Source organism: Apodemus sylvaticus, chromosome 4 (genome assembly GCF_947179515.1).
Source record: "Apodemus sylvaticus chromosome 4, mApoSyl1.1, whole genome shotgun sequence".
Classification (NCBI taxonomy): domain Eukaryota; kingdom Metazoa; phylum Chordata; class Mammalia; order Rodentia; family Muridae; genus Apodemus; species Apodemus sylvaticus.
Window position 1 is genome coordinate 161470881 of NC_067475.1, and position 16811 is coordinate 161487691.

Below are 16811 nucleotides of genomic sequence, written 5' to 3' on the forward strand. Positions count from 1 at the left end.
GTATTTTCACTTTTTCCTGATATTGCCATCCTAACCCCATGTCAAATACTGAAGAATTAGCCTAACTTACTTCTAAGTAGTCTAATATGCTTAACTTCTCAGTGAGCAGCAGTAACTCTAGAGCAAATATCATTGTTTGATTTTTATTTGGGGCATGATCTGAGATTGCCTCTAAGTAGACTGGAGCTATGGCCCCAGACATCAAGAGAAAAGATAATGCTCTGAGAGTAGCCATGGTTAATAACGTTAGGCAATGGTAACAAATGATCCCCCCTTGGCCCTCGAGCTTGCCAAGTGCATCTGGCTCTCATTGCCAGAAACCTGGGACCACATCACAGGGAGGAAAGTGAAGATCAGTAACTGGAAGTCATGTGTATTCACAGCAATTTAAAGGTACAGGAACACCTGGGCACCTTCCATTTGTCTGAATTTCTATCCTTGATACAATGTGAAAGTTAATTGTGGCATTTCAAACAAGTTTCTGCTTACAATTAATTTAAATAGTTGAATATTTACACATTTTAATTGAATATTTAAATGTTTTAAGAATGGATGTGAAACTGTGAGACATTCTCACATGTAAAACAGTGTGCTTAAGTAAGGAAGTTCACCACTATTCCAGGTGTACCCAGAGGCATACATGTATATTACAACTTTACTCTCTGTGAACTGAAAGTACAAGTTCACCTAATTATACAATCAGAATGAAGCATTTCCTGGCCCTGTCATTTTTGGATGGTTTTTTATTTTCAGAGGGAACACTTTGCTTTTTGTTTGTTTTATTGTTTTTTTAATACTTACTGTTCATTTTTTCTTCTTTTAATATTACTATTATTACTACCAATTTATTCATTCATTTATTTATTAATTTTCATCTTGAAACTGCTACACTCTACCTCTTCATCCTTTATGAGTCTCTTTCCTTCTCCTCTGAGCAGGTCAAGGTCCCCATGTGTTATCCTTGCACCCTGACAAATCAGTTCTCTTCAAGGTTAGCACAACTTCTCCTACTGAGGCCAGCTGGGTGAGGGGTTTCCACAGACAGTCAACAGTTTTAGGGATAGACCCTGTTCCAAATGTTGGGGGACCCACATGGTGTCCGAGCTGTACATTTGCTACATATATGCCATATGTCACAGCGCAGCTTCTGTATGCTTTTTGGTTGGTGTTCACTTCTTGGCAGCTCTCAATGGTCCACGGTAGTTGAGTCTGTTGATCTTCTTGTGGAGTCCCTATCTTGATTGGGGCCCTGAATTCTTTCCTCAATTATTCACTAAGAGTCCATGAGCTCTATCTAATGTTTCCCTGTGGGTCTCTATCTGTTTTAGCCAGCTGCTGGGTGAAGTCTCTCAGAGAGCAGTCATGCTAGGCTACTGTCTGGATATCCCACAGAGCGGCTGACCTCCATTGAGACAGATAGAATTTCAGGCTGTGAGTTGGAAAGCATATCCCTGATTTCAGGTAGTAGGGTGGACTGAAAACCAGGAAAGGCAATCAGAATAGACAGTAGGGTTATTTCATTGATGCTGCAGTCAGAACTCTGATTCTTTGTTTCTACTCTTAGGTAAAAACACATAGGCTCCTGCCTTTAGTTTCCACTTTTATAATGCATAATGCATGGAATTATTGATATGCAGGATATGGAACCCCCAAACAGATTGTGACACACAAGTTAACAATCCCTGGTCTAACCTCCTATTTTTAAACAAAACTTTTTTCAAATACTTTCTACAATGTACATAGACCATTAATTTTCTTGTGTTTTTTTCATTATAAAAGGATTTTATTAGAAACATACAAGGAAGCTTACTTTATTCAGATTTGTATGAAAATTGGCTTAGTGTCCTTGATGAAGAATCCCTGCTTGGAAAAATTTCAACTATACGAAGGTAATGACATAGTATACACTTGGGGAAATGCCCAAAGTTAGAAGTAATGCATTTTGAGATATATGGGCTTGTCTTTATAGGATTATAAGCTGGAATGATGTCCCAAGACAAGAAGTTTCCTTTGCTAAGACATGTATAGTCACTTTATAAACAGGTGCATTTCTCACACAAGTGTGTTGTACCATGTCTGTAATCCAACCACTTGAGAGTCTTCTAAATTATAATGGTCATGGTGTGGAAGACAGCTTATGCTACGCAGTTGTGTGCAAGACAGATTAGAACATTGGTTTGAATTCCTGAGTGAGACAAGTTAAAAGAAGTATATAAGTATAATAACTGTGGGCTATTTGTATCCTAATACTATTACCATAGTATTGTAAATATTGAACATTTAAATACATATATCATTAATTAGAACGTGAAGCTATTACTAAGTTCTTCCTTCTCAACTATAACTACCTAGATAAGTCTGGGTCAGGTATAGCTTTGACTTCTTTGGGTCATTTCCCTGTATCCATAGAATGATTTCTTAAGTACCAGGACTTTGAGCTCCCATTTCTACCCAGGACTCCAGTATCTCTGCCTTATCTATAGCAGAAGCTTTTATGCCTGCATTGTGTAGGGTCACTAGTGCACCTTCTGCTCCTTGTGTTCCAGAGTGTCACAAGAGTGCTGCATGGATTCATAGTAAGTTGGATATTAAATGTGCCCCCATGGTGGTTAGAAAGATGGTTCATTGTTTGGCAACACTTTTTTCCATACACAGAACACACAACCTGCAACAAGTTTCATTCATTCATTCTATTTCCAGAGAACCTGACACCTTCCTCTGGGTTCTGTGGGTAGCAGTAATACATGTAATACAGAAAAATGCATACATAATTTTTAAAGTTTCCCATAATTCTATAGGGGAAATTGATTTTCAGATAATATTTTAGCCAACAGTAGCAATATTTTACCTAAAATCTGTATTTTGGGGTGGGGTCATTCATTTGTTTATATTAGTGCACATGCAGAAGCTATGCATGCAGTCGATGGCATAACTATATCCAAAGTTCCATTTCTTTTTTTTTTTTTTTTTTTTTTGTCTTTTTTTTTTATTTGATATAATTTATTTACATTTCAAATGATTTCCCCTTTTCTAGCCCCCCCCCACTCCCCGAAAGTCCCGTAAGCCCCCTTCTCTTCCCCTGTCCTCCCTCCCACCCCTTCCTAGTTCCCCGTTCTGGTTTTGCCAAATACTGTTTCACTGAGTCTTTCCAGAACCAGGGACCACTCCTGCTTTCTTCTTGTATCTCATTTGATGTGTGGATTATGTTTTGGGTATTCCAGTTTTCTAGGTTAATAACCACTTATTAGTGAGTGCATACCATGATTCACCTTTTGAGTCTGGGTTACCTCACTTAGTATGATGTTCTCTAGCTCCATCCATTTGCCTAAGAATTTCATGAATTCATTGTTTCTAATGGCTGAATAGTACTCCATTGTGTAGATATACCACATTTTTTGTATCCACTCTTCTGTTGAGGGATACCTGGGTTCTTTCCAGCATCTGGCAATTATAAATAGGGCTGCTATGAACATAGTAGAGCATGTATCCTTATTACATGGTGGGGAATCCTCTGGGTATATGCCCAGGAGTGGTATAGCAGGATCTTCTGGAAGTGAGGTGCCCAGTTTTCGGAGGAACCGCCAGACTGCTTTCCAGAGTGGTTGTACCAATTTGCAACCCCACCAGCAGTGGAGGAGTGTTCCTCTTTCTCCGCACCCTCTCCAACACCTGCTGTCTCCTGAATTTTTAATCTTAGCCATTCTGACTGGTGTAAGATGAAATCTTAGGGTTGTTTTGATTTGCATTTCCCTAATGACTAATGAAGTGGAGCATTTTTTAAGATGCTTCTCCGCCATCCGAAGTTCTTCAGGTGAGAATTCTTTGTTTAACTCTGTACCCCATTTTTTAATAGGGTTGTTCGGTTTTCTGGAGTCTAACTTCTTGAGTTCTTTATATATATTGGATATTAGCCCTCTATCTGATGTAGGATTGGTGAAGATCTTTTCCCAATTTGTTGGTTGCCGATCTGTCCTCTTGACGGTGTCCTTTGCCTTACAGAAACTCTGTAACCTTATGAGGTCCCATTTGTCAATTCTTGCTCTTAGAGCATACGCTATTGGTGTTCTGTTCAGAAACTTTCTCCCTGTACCGATGTCCTCAAGGGTCTTCCCCAGTTTCTTTTCAATTAGCTTCAGAGTGTCTGGCTTTATGTGGAGGTCCTTGATCCATTTGGATTTGAGCTTGACTTCAACACTGCACTTTCCTCAATGGACCGATCAGGAAAACAGAAACTAAACAAGGACACAATGAAACTAATTGAAGCTTTGGACCAATTAGATTTAACTGATATATATAGAACATTCTATCCTAAAACAAAGAATATACCTTTTTTTCAGCACCTCATGGTACCTTCTCCAAAATCGACCATATAATTGGTCACAAGACAGACCTCAACAAATATAAAAAGATAGAACTAATCCCATGCCTCCTATCTGATCACTATGGAATAAAAGTGGTCTTCAATAGCAACAGAAACAACAGAAAACCCACAAACACGTGGAGATTGAACAATACTCTACTCAATGACACCTTGGTCAAGGAAGAAATAAAGAAAGAAATTAAAGACTTTTTAGAACACAATGAAAATGAAAACACAACATACCCAAATCTATGGGACACAATGAAAGCAGTGCTAAGAGGAAAACTCATAGCCCTGAGTGCCTCCAAAAAGAAAATGGAGAGAGCATACATTACCAACTTAATGACACACCTGAAAGCCCTAGAACAAAAAGAAGCTATTTCACCCAGGAGGAGTAGAAGGCAGGAAATCATCAAACTCAGGGCCGAAATCAATCAAGTAGAAACAAAGAGAACCATACAAAAAATCAACAAAACTAGGAGCTGGTTCTTTGAGAAAATCAACAAGATAGATAAACCCTTAGCCAGACTGACCAAAGGGCACAGAGAAAGTATCCAAATTAACAAACTTAGAAATGAAAAGGGAGACATAACAACAAAGTTCCATTTCTTTTTATTAGATATTTACTTTATTTACATCTCAAATATTATTCCCTTTCCTCATTTCCTCTCAGAAAACCCCCTATCCCATCTTCCAGACCCCTGCTCACCTATCTACCCACTTCCACTTTCCTGTCCTGGCATTACCCTTCAGTGGAGCAGCAAGCTTTCACAGGACCAATGTCCTCTCCTCTCATTGATTTCTGAAAAACCCATCCTCTGCTATATATGTAGCTGGAGCCATGGGTCCCTCCATATGTACTCTTTGGTTGGTGGGTTAGTTCCTTGGAGCTCTGGTTACTGGTTGGTTCATATTATTATTCCAGCCTATGGGGCTGCAAAACCCTACAGCTCTCTAGCTCCTCCATTGGGGACCCTGTGCTTAGTCCATTGGTTGGCTGTGAGCATCAACTTCTGTCTTTGTCAGGCACTGGCAGAGCCTCTCAGGAGACAGGTATATCGGGCTCCTGTCGGATAGCCCTTGTTGGCAGTCACAATAGTGACTGGGTTTGGTAAGTGTGTATGGGATGAATCCCATGTGGAGCAGTCTCTAAATGGCCTTTCCTTAAGGTTCTGCTCCACCCTTTGTGTCTAAATCTCCTCCCATGGGTATTTTGATCCCCCTTCTAAGACAAATGGAAGTATCCACACTGCGGCCTTCCTTCTTCTTGGCCTTCATGTGGTCTGTGAATTGTGTCTTGGGTATTCTGAGCGTTTTGGTTGATATTCACGCATCAATGAGTGCATAAGATGTGTTTGTTTTTCGTTTGTTTGATCGGTTGGTTTTGGGTTACCTCACTCAGGATATTTTCTAGTTCTACCCATTTGCCTAAGAATTTCATGAATTCATTGATTTTAATAGCTGAGCAGTACTCCATCTTATAAATGTACATTTTCTGTACCTATACCTCTGTTGAGGGACATGTGGGTTCTTTCCAGCTTCTGCCTACTATAAATAAGGCTACTATGAGCATAGTGGAGCATGTGGCCTTATTGTCTGTTGGAGCTTCTTCAGGATATAAGCCAAGGAGTGGTATAGCTAGGTCCGCTGGTAGTACTATGTCCAATTTTCTGAGGAATCAACAACCCGATATCCAGAGTTGTTTTACCAACTTGCAATCCCACCAGCAATGTAGGAGTGTTCCTCTTTCTCCACATCCTCACCAGCATCTGCTGTCCCCCAAGTTTTTGGTCCTGGCAATTTTAACTGGAATGAGGTGGAATTTCAGGGTTATTTTGATTTGCATTTCCCTAATGATTAAGGATGTTGACAATGCAGCATTACTTGTCAGACAATCAACAGTAAAATTTTCCTTTGTCTATATAGTATTCTACGGAAGATGCCACAAGCAAATTACATTGTTCTTAAACAGCTCATTCGTGTGCTATTAAAAATTAAAACTTCTGCCAAGAATACTCTAGACAGCTTCATCTTATCTATCCGTATAGCCCCACATGTGTTATGGGATCAGACTTGTGTGAACTCATTATTTGGAAGTGACATTCCAAAAAAGGTAAGAGGATCTGATTTTTCCCTTTGAGAACAAAGTAGTCATTGTGATCAAGAAATTGGGAGTACCTCAGAAAGGTCAGCGATGTTAAAGGAAACCCTAAGATTGCATTATTCTGGAGTGGGAGATACATTGATCTATTTCAGGAAACATTGGGAAGGGAGATTGTTAACATAGTTTGAAGGAAGTGAATCATTTGTTTTTTGTTCTTTCTTTCCTTTTTACTTTTTTTTCAGATATTGATCTTAGATATTAATGTTTTACCCAATAATATGCTGCATGTATAATGGTAGTTCAAGAAGACTACAGTAAAGTTGAAAAATATCCCTATTACCTAGTGTTTCACTTGTTTGATTATTTACTATTACAGCTGTACTTTGGAGCACATGATAGTTGTTCTTTATCATTGTGAGACTATTAAAATTATGAATTACCCTAACTGCACTACTGGTCATAAAAAAGAACATTGCATACAATTTTATATAGAGATATAGATATAGATATAGATATAGATATAGATATAGATATAGATATAGATATACACAGACATATATACATATACATATATATATGCATATGTATACAGACATATATACATATAGATATATGTATACATATATATATATACATACAATATGTAATATAATGAATAATGATGAACATGTACTCTATCTTATATAATATAGTTTCTAATATTTTAGCACTAACTTCTACTTATATAAAATAGAAGTATATGTTTGCATTATTTTGGGTACATTTTTAGGTACCTTAATATTTTGCTTTATTTATCTCTTCCTTTTCCTAGAAAGCTATATGCATTTATATTTTTCATCACTTTAATTATTTAGTTTTAATTCTGATTGCAGTACACTACTCTAGGTCTCGTCCTCACGACCCCCTCTTCCCTCAGTTTAATTTTAATTTAAAATTTTATTTATGTTTTAATTTTTTTAAAGTTTGGGGGAAGTTACCAGGGGAGAGTGTAGATATGGATGGACTAGAAAATGAGTGTTACTGGGTTGCATGATGAGAAATTCACAGAGAATCAACAAAGGACTTACCAATGAATGAAGTCATGGTGGTATTACTCACCATGGAGTAGAGTAGACCAATGAAAAGCTCCTTCAATTTAGAAAGTGTCTTAATTTGCTACTATTATGATAAAACACTGAGGAAAATTCTGGAGGACAGGTTACACTTCACAATATACTTCTAGTTACCAGTTAACTACTGAAAATGTCAGGGCAAAACCAAAGCGAGGCAGGAAGCTGGAGGCAAGAACTGATGCACAAGCTGTGTAAGAGTGCTTGCTGCCTCTTTTCCTGCACCTCCTATCTCTCTTTGTCTCAGTAATAGCTCCTGGGTGGCACCATCCTGGAGTTCTGGGACCTATAAATTCCATTGTTAATCAAGAAAATATTCCACAGACTTTTCTACACAATGGGCCAATCTGTTGTCTCAGTTTCTCAACATAGATCCCTGTTCTCACCAAATTCTTCATTAGTCATTTTTCTATTGCTTTAGTAAAACACCAGGACCAAGGCAACTCATAGAAGTAAATGTTTATTTGGGACTTAGAGATTTAGAGACATTACCATCCTTCAAATTCATGACAGAGGAGCATGGCTGCAGGAAGGTAGGGCAACCAAACAGGAAGCAGAGACCTGGTGGCTCTCATCTTAGGCAGCAAATGTGAAGCATAGAGAGTACACTCCAAATGGCACCTGACTTCTGTGACCTTACATTCTAACCTATGACATACTTCCTCCAGAGATGTCAAGTCACTAAACCACTCAAAAGATTTCACAAAGATGGTACCATATATTGAGATGCCTGGAATTAGACAGGCATCACATTCAAAATATCACAATGAAACTCTACCTCTTCCCCATTCCCCTGCATAAAATCACTAATTCAAGAAATCTTTGAAGTCATTACTGTGATTCACTCACAGTTATTCTGGCAGCATATCAGTTCTGAAATGTTACATTGCTTTAGTAGTTCCCCTATTCTTTGAAGTATGTATGAAATTTTAACATGATAAAGTAAGTTGCGAAGAACTTAAGCATCTCCATTTCAGACAGAGACTTAATTTCACAGGTTCATATCTGCTCAAAGTAACTGATATTTTCCTTTTCATTTTGGAATTCATTTTTTTATCGATTTCAATTTCGTAAACTATGTAAAATTACAGAAGATCTTGTTTTTTTTCCCTTGTGGTACAGATCTCTGTTATACAAATCATGATTGATAACTTTGCAGATATATTTGGAGAAGATGACCCTATAATTTGTGACAACAGTCAGAAGAGGTCAGATGACATAAAGACTACAGTAAATACAGCTGGTAAGGCAAAAGCTTTGAAATACTGATGAATTAAAGGTTTCATCTGCTTCTTCTCAAGCAGAAGTTCCTAGAGATTAAGAGAAATTAGTCATTAAACAGATGGAAGGATGATATTCTCTGATTTCATAAATTCGTATATATCAAAGCCCTATTGTGGCCTATTATATTAAAATGTGGGAAAAGATTTTTAAACAATACTTTCATTAAATTATATATTAATATGTGTATATATACATAGGTATGCAAAAAGACACACATACACACACATACACACACACACTCACACACACACACACTCACACACACACATATATTCTTTCATACATGCATGTAGGACAGAGGAACTCCTTACTTAGACCCTGTACAAATTCCAGCATATTACCTGTTATATTTCTCACCTTTCTTCCCATGGTCCATAAGTCATGTAGGATATCTTGGATATGAAATTATTTTTAAAAAGTTCACTTAGAAACAATTATTCAATTTAAAAATTCATTACACATACTCCCAAGAGTGAACAATGTGCCAACAAGCTTTGCTATTCTTGGACAGAAACACTGATGTTTAATTTCATTTGATTCATAATCTTGCCAAATGCTTAGCATTTGGTATCAATATGAAGTTGCACAGGATCCACTACAACACCTATGTGAGGAATCTTAACAAATAACACATTCAGGAGCAGATATATTGTTAACTCAAGAAGCTTTTGTGTACAGTTCAGAAAATATACTGAAAACTAGTCTGATCTGAAGTGGGGCGAATCTATCATTAGAGAATGTTTTTCTAACTAAGACATTTCTTGACTTCATTTAGCAGGGGACAACGAAACAACTGCAACATATGACTTTCCACAAAGGAAACTTCCTCATGACTAAAGAAGGTTCCTGTCATTCTATTTCAATAAAAGAAACAACTTCAATTATACATTTACCCATATTATTTATTACAAATAGATTCACTCATTATTTATTTCAAGTTATGTATTACATATTCTTATCTATTATAATAAATTGAATTAAATTGTTATTGCTTAGACTCGAATATGCCTGATTCATGATTCTCCATAGTATTTGTAAAATGGCATTTCCAGTACTCTCCTCCACCTCTCTTACTCAGGCACCTATATTCATGCAACAGATCCACTAGAATCACTTTATTAATTTTTTCTTCCAAACTACAATCAAAACGGCATTTTAAGTCCTGCACAATAATTTTGTTAATAGTAATTATTGTCCTAGTTCTGTGAAAATGTACTCTACTAAATTATTTACATTAGGAAAATAGCTCATTTTTTTGAGGGCTCAAGATATCAACATACAGCAGTTCTAATGTCAGGAGGTTGTAGCTAGTGAAGTCGTTCACCTAATTCAGAAGCAGAGGACAATAAATGTTAATATTCAGTAAGTTTTTTTCTTTTTAAACATCCCAGGAACCATGAAAGGAATACTAGAACCTAGTTATACTATTGGTTTGGCCACCAGTTACTTAAGCATAGACAGAATCTAAGGACCATAAATACACCCTCAGTGTCATGTCCAGAATCTTTTTTCAGAGAGAATTCTAAATAGAATTCCATTAATGATCAGCATTAATCATCACACATGATAAGATTAAAGGTGAATCATGGCTTCAAAAAACATAGGAATGGTCAAAGGTTTTAGTGATCAGAGAAATGAGCAGAGTCTGAAGTAAAGGCCACCCAGAGACTTGCCTTACCTGGGGATTCATCCTACAGTCACCAAACCCTGACACTACAACAAGAAGCATGTACCAAAAGGAGCATGCCATGGCTGTCTCCAGATGGGCCCTGACAGAGCTCTATAAATACAGAGGCAGAAACTAGCAACCAACTATTGGACTGGGCTTGGGGTCACCAGTGGGAGGATCTGGAGGGTAGTCCGGAGTACCTGAAGGGGTTACAGCCCCATGGGAATAAGAATGACTTCAGACACTCAGACACCCCATGACTCCCAGGGACTGAACCATCAGGATCAGTGGGAGGAGTGGTCTTTGGTCAGGTAAAGGCTCAATAGAGGCCCCAACAAAAGGAAACAGACTGGGGTGGGGGGTGGGGGTGAGGTGGGAATGTGTCAGGTAGAGGGACATACACATGGAGGCAAGTGATGGGAGGAGGGGTAGGGAATCTTTGGGGAGGGGGGCTTTCAGGAGGGGGGAAATTGGGAAAGGTTTTACCATTGGCAACGTAAATGAAGATACTCAATAGAAAAATAGATATTGAGAGAAAACAAAAACCAACAAAACAACAACAACAAAATGACCCCAGGATCCCACTTTACACCAATCAGATTGACTACATTCAAAAACCTCAGATGACAACCAGTGTTGTTGAGGATATGTAGAAAGAGGAACACTCCGCCATTGCTGGTGGAGTTGCAACCTGTTACAACCATTCTGGAAATCATTCTGATGTTTATTTTGAAAAATGGAAATAGATCTACCTGATGACCTAGCAATACCACTCTTGAGAATATACCCAAATGATGCCCACCATGCCACAGAGGCACGTGTTCCACTACGTTCATAGCAACCTTGTGCTGCTAGGTATCTTAGATACCTAGAAGCTGGAAACAACCCAGATGTCCCACAACAAATCGATACAGAAAATGTTCATTTACACAATGGAATACTACTCAGCTGTTAAGCATGAGGACATCCTGAATTTTTCAAGCAAATGAAAGGAATTAGAAAATATCCTGAGTAAGGTATTCGGACACAAAAGGACACACTAATATTCTCACTAATAAGCGGATATTAGCCAAAAAATGCATAATACCCAACATACAGTCCACAGACCTCAAAAAAGGTCAACAAGCTGAAGTGCACAAGTGAGGACAACTCAGTCCCACTTGGGAGGGAGAAGAAAGCAATCACAAGTGGGGAAGAAGGGTGGGACCTGGGAAGGAAAGTGGACAGTGGTCAGGGGAGTCATGGGAGAGGGGAACCTGATCTAGGATGGGGAGAAGGAAAAGGACTGAAGCCCTGAGGGCCAGCACAAAGAATGTAAACAAGCAACCTTGGAAAGTAGAAGGTTAGGGGAAGGACCCTCCAGAATGTACCAGAGTCCTGGGAGGTGAGCAACTATCAGGCACTAAAGGGAGCAACCTTAGATGCCTGACAGTGGGGAATGGGAACATAGCCCACCCCCAGCAGGAAGAAAGATAGGGCATCAAATGAGGGAGGGGCATCCCACAGTCACAACTCTGATCTGTAATTGTTCCTCTCTGAAACAACTGCAGAGATAGAAATGGAAAGGAGCCTGAGGAAAAGAGCCAGAGATAGGCCCAAAGTGAGGTCTAGCTCAAGCGGAGGCTCTAAGGTCTGACACTATTACTGAGGCTATGGAGAGTTCACAATAAGGGACCTATCTTGACTGCCCTCTGAATGATCCAACAAGCAGCTGAAAGAGTCAGATACAGACATTTGCACCCAACTAATGGACAGAAGCACCTGACTCCTGTTGTTGAATTAGGGAAGGATGAAAGCAGCTAAGGAAGGAGACCCAGTAGGACGACCAGCACTCTCAATCTGGACCTCTCAGATCTCTCAAACACTGAACCACCAAATAGGCAGCATACACCAGCTGACATGAGGCCCCCAACACACTTACAAAAGAAACCTCCAGGTCTGTATTCATTCAGAGATGATGCACCTAACCCTCAAGAGACTCTAGGGCCCAGGGAGTTTAGAGGTCAGGTGGGCTGGAGGATGAGGACATCCATGTGGAGACAGCAGGGTGGGGAGGAGATATGGGATGTGGAAAGTTCTGAGAGTGGATGAGATGGGGGGATAAAATATTAAGCTTTAAAAAATACATAAATAAATGTATAAATTATTTAGAATGCTACAGAAGGAATTGAGCTGATCTAGTAAATTAGTGTGATAAATTTTCAAGTCTACAGCCTCACTACTTCCATAAATCTGACTTAAATTTCTAGCCCCAGCCATGGGAGGTTGAGTGCCTTTTGCCAAAGAAATCTTACAGCAATATGTCTAAATTCAACTGATTCTAGCGGTTTATGACTTAGCAACGTCTACGTTGAAAATGAGTTTCTATGGTACATAAAATATTAGACATGTTGACGTGTTAGGGAAGCAGTTGACAGGAGTATTCTGCTTCTAACACCTATGAAGTGTGACAATAACCCGTACAGCCACATATCAGAATAGATGCAGTAAGTGTACTTACATGTCAGTAGTATTCAAGAAGTTTTTTTTGTAAGTGTAATTTAATTAATTTTTTGATATGTTTTTTGTTTACATTTCAAATTATTTCCCCTTTCCTGGATCTCCCCTCTCAAAAAGTCCCATAAGCCCTCTTCCCGCCCCTTGTTACCTCATGAACCCCTTCCTGCTCCCCTTTCCTGGTATTCCCCTAAACTGCTGCACTGAGCCTTTCTAGGACTAGGGGCCTCTCCTTCCTTCTTCTTGGGCATCATTTGATATGTGAATCGTTTCTTGGGTATTCTGATCTTCTAGGCTAATAGCCGCTTATCAGCGAGTTCATACCACTGTGAGGTCAAGAACCTTTGATTGGACTTAAGTTTATTTTCTTTACCTCACAATTGAACAGTTTTGGGTCTTTCATTGGTTTCTCTGAAAAAAAATTTTAGTCTGTAGATTCTAAGAAGCCTGTTCTTTTCTACACTTGATCTTAGCCAAAAGGCCGAGAAGCAATAAACCTGTTCTTTTCTACTGAGATAAAGAAATGGACTGAGCCCAGATGTGAGAGAAGGTGTGCATGTGTGTGTGGGGGGGCGTGCGTGCATATGGGCGTGTTGGGTGGGGAGGAGCTGAGGAGTAGAGGGAGGGAAAACTATCAGAACATGTTGTATTAGAAAAGAATCTACTTAATAAAAAGCAGGAGGAAGAAAATATTCATCAGAAAAAAAGGAATAAAAAGACCTAATTATTAAACCTCAAACTTTAATAGCAAGAAAATAAAATAGAATCATATTTTATACTTATTTTTTCTGTTTTTATGGTGAAGATGTAGAGGATAGAATGAATTCATTTAAGGAATGTATTTTATCCTTGACTATGATTCTGAACTAAGTATCATTGTGATGAGAAGTATAATATACTAATCTACAATACTGACTGACTTTCCTGTAGATGAAGCTTTCTGACTCTGTTCAGTAAAGCATATTTATTTTTAAAGTGTCCTGTGATTTTTGCATGTTGGTCTCTACGGTTCATAGGGTTAATGAAGCTGAATTTTCACATATACCTTTGATAGGTTAAAAAAGAATAATGTATTGAGAATATTTGAGAATGAGTATGAATTTCCAAATGTTTTGTAGAAAATTACTTCTCTTCTTGGATAGATATTATTACTGATATCTATCTGTCTATCATTTCATCTATCTATTTAGCTATTAACATATACTTTTCTGAGAATCTGTTATTTAATAAAAATGCCTATGGTTCAACAATTATTAAACTACATGATTTTAAAACCAAAAGACTGAAGAAGATGAAATGCACTTGTCACTTTGTCAGTTATAGCATAAGCTATTGAATCTTGACTTCACAATGGCCTGTCACCCTGACTGCTAATGAATCCTCAGACTTCAGTGGTTGGTTTACCAACTGCAGTCTTCAGTTTGTTATATAGTGCCTAGAAGGAAAGCGATAATTTCATATCCATTGATTTGCTCTCAATTCCAGGCTCCACTGTAAAGGTATGTATATAGAAAGCAATTGTTAGCATAGCACAGGAGATGGAGAGGTTTGGAGAGGTGCAGGAATCTAGGTGGAGACTTTAAAATGTACAAGAATTTTTACTTTCCAGAATCAATGTTGATATCCTCATAGGAGCCACAGGAAAGACACACGGAACTGTCACCTGTGTCTGGACAAGATCAACTTCATGACTAATCTTTGAATGCTGGAGTGTTTGCTTGTTTGTACATGTGATTGTTTTTCTGCATTGAGAGTTATCTAGCTTATTATAATAGTTTTGACAGCTCAGCTGAACATCAGGATCATGAAAGCAGAGGTCTTTGGCTTGAGTTGTGGAGATTCATGCAACTACACTTTCAAATGCTAATATACTCCACCTACTCATTTCTAAGTTTTCACCATTCAAGACAGTTTGGGGAAGGGACAAACATACGAAAAAGAAATTTCTGAAGGAAACTGACATATAGGACAATATAGGAAAGGCCAGGGTGTTCACAGGTATGAAAAGAAGTCTAGAATTTTTAATGATGTTTAATTTTTTAATTTCTTACTAAGTTTCCCATTAGCATATCATTTATGTTCAAAGTTACAATTAGTTTTTAATATCACATTCTTCCTTATTTTGAATTTCATACATGTATACAGTGTATTAAATCATCAGTATAAATGCTGCTATAATATTCCTCAGATCTTCTCTTTCAACATTATTTACTGTTTTTTTACTATCATAAACCTTTTAAAATTTAACATGAACATTGGTCTGATAACTTATCCACTGAGTACTTGTTCTGTTAGGTGGAGACCTGTACAAGGAGTATCTTATTTTTTCAACTATATGGAAACCCTTGTGAAGAAAGACATTGGAGGAATACATCAAAACTTGCTGTGCCAAAGCAACATAGAACTCACAAGTGGCAGGAAAAGGAATGAGAGACATCAATCTTTATTTAATGATGCATTGGTTGTGTCTAGTAATCTGTTATTCTGTGCAACATGTATTCCTTACTATGAGAGGCTACACTTTAATTAGGCATTTTGTACAAAACTAAAATATTCTTTTCTTTTTTTTTTTAAGTTTATACTTACTTCATTACTTACTGATTGTAACTTTCTTTTCCTCTACTGTGTTTGGGGTTTGGCAGACACTCCCCTTTACATTTCTCAACTCATTTTGAGAAAAGTTTCAAACACATTTAAAAAAAATGAATTATTTATGGTGCCATCCTTCTAGTTGAATTTGGGAACGAATAACAACTTGAAAAGGAGGCAGATTCTGCTTATTCTCTTTTGTTGTAGATGTTAACTAGATATATTCTTTATTTATATTTCAAATGTTATCTTCTTTCCTGCCCCCCACCCCCGTGAAAATCCCATGAGCTATATCAGCTCTCCCTGTTCCCCAATCAAACCCCTCCTGCTTCCTGGTCCTGGTATTCCGCTACACTGCAGCACAGAACATTTATGGGCCTGTCCTCCCTTTGATGTCCAACAAGGCCATCCTCTGCTGCCTATGCTTCTGGAGTCATGGGTAACTTCATGTGTACTCATTGGTTGATGGTTTTGTCCCTGGGAGCTCTGGGAGTGCTGAGTGGTTAAGAATTAGTCTGGGAAGAATAATGATTTTGGCTGACCAGATGCCCCAGGGTTCCCAGGGACTGAGCCATCAACCACAGGTTACACATGGTTCCAGCCAAAAGAGTGGCAGAGGAATGCCTTGTTGGGCTTCAGTAGGAGGACAGGTCTCTGGTCCTATAAATGCCCAATAGATGCCCCAGCATGGGAAAATCGAGGGGGGAGGGTAGGTGGTAGTGTGTTGGGTGGGGGACATATTCTTGGAGGCAGGGGCTGGGAGGATGGGTTGGGGTATTTCGGGGAGGGGAGGAAACTGGGAAAGGGTATAACATTTGAAATGTAAATGAGGAATATATTCAATAAAAAGTGCAAAAAAATTCCAAAAAAAAAAAAAAAACCAATACAAAAAGAAAAGGAGGCAGATGTGCCATATCCCATTCCCTGCTCTCCCTTGTCCCTGTGTGTGTATGTGTGTGTCTGTGTCTGTGTGTATGTGTGTGTTGGCTTGTTCCAATTCAATTATAATTATGTTTCTATTTATTTTATTTATTTGCCCTTTCTTTCTCCCTTTCCTTCCTTCTTTCTCTCTTTCATTCTTTTATTCTTTCTTTTGTTCTTTCTTTCTTTTTCTTTTTTTTCATTTATTTATTTACATTGCAAATGATTTCCCCTTTTCTGGGTCCCCACTCCCCGCAAGTCCCATAAGCCCTATTCTTC

General features: G+C 38.3%; 1 protein-coding gene and 1 pseudogene across 1 annotated transcript in view; one reads left to right on the top strand and one right to left on the bottom strand.

Annotated features, from left to right (window-relative positions):
• LOC127683530 (rho GTPase-activating protein 20-like) overlaps positions 1-16811 on the top strand; it is a 574487-nt gene that overhangs the window by 487562 nt on the left and 70114 nt on the right. The gene's annotated exons all lie outside the window — the stretch shown is intronic.
• Positions 13424-13515, bottom strand: LOC127683971 (uncharacterized; annotated as a pseudogene).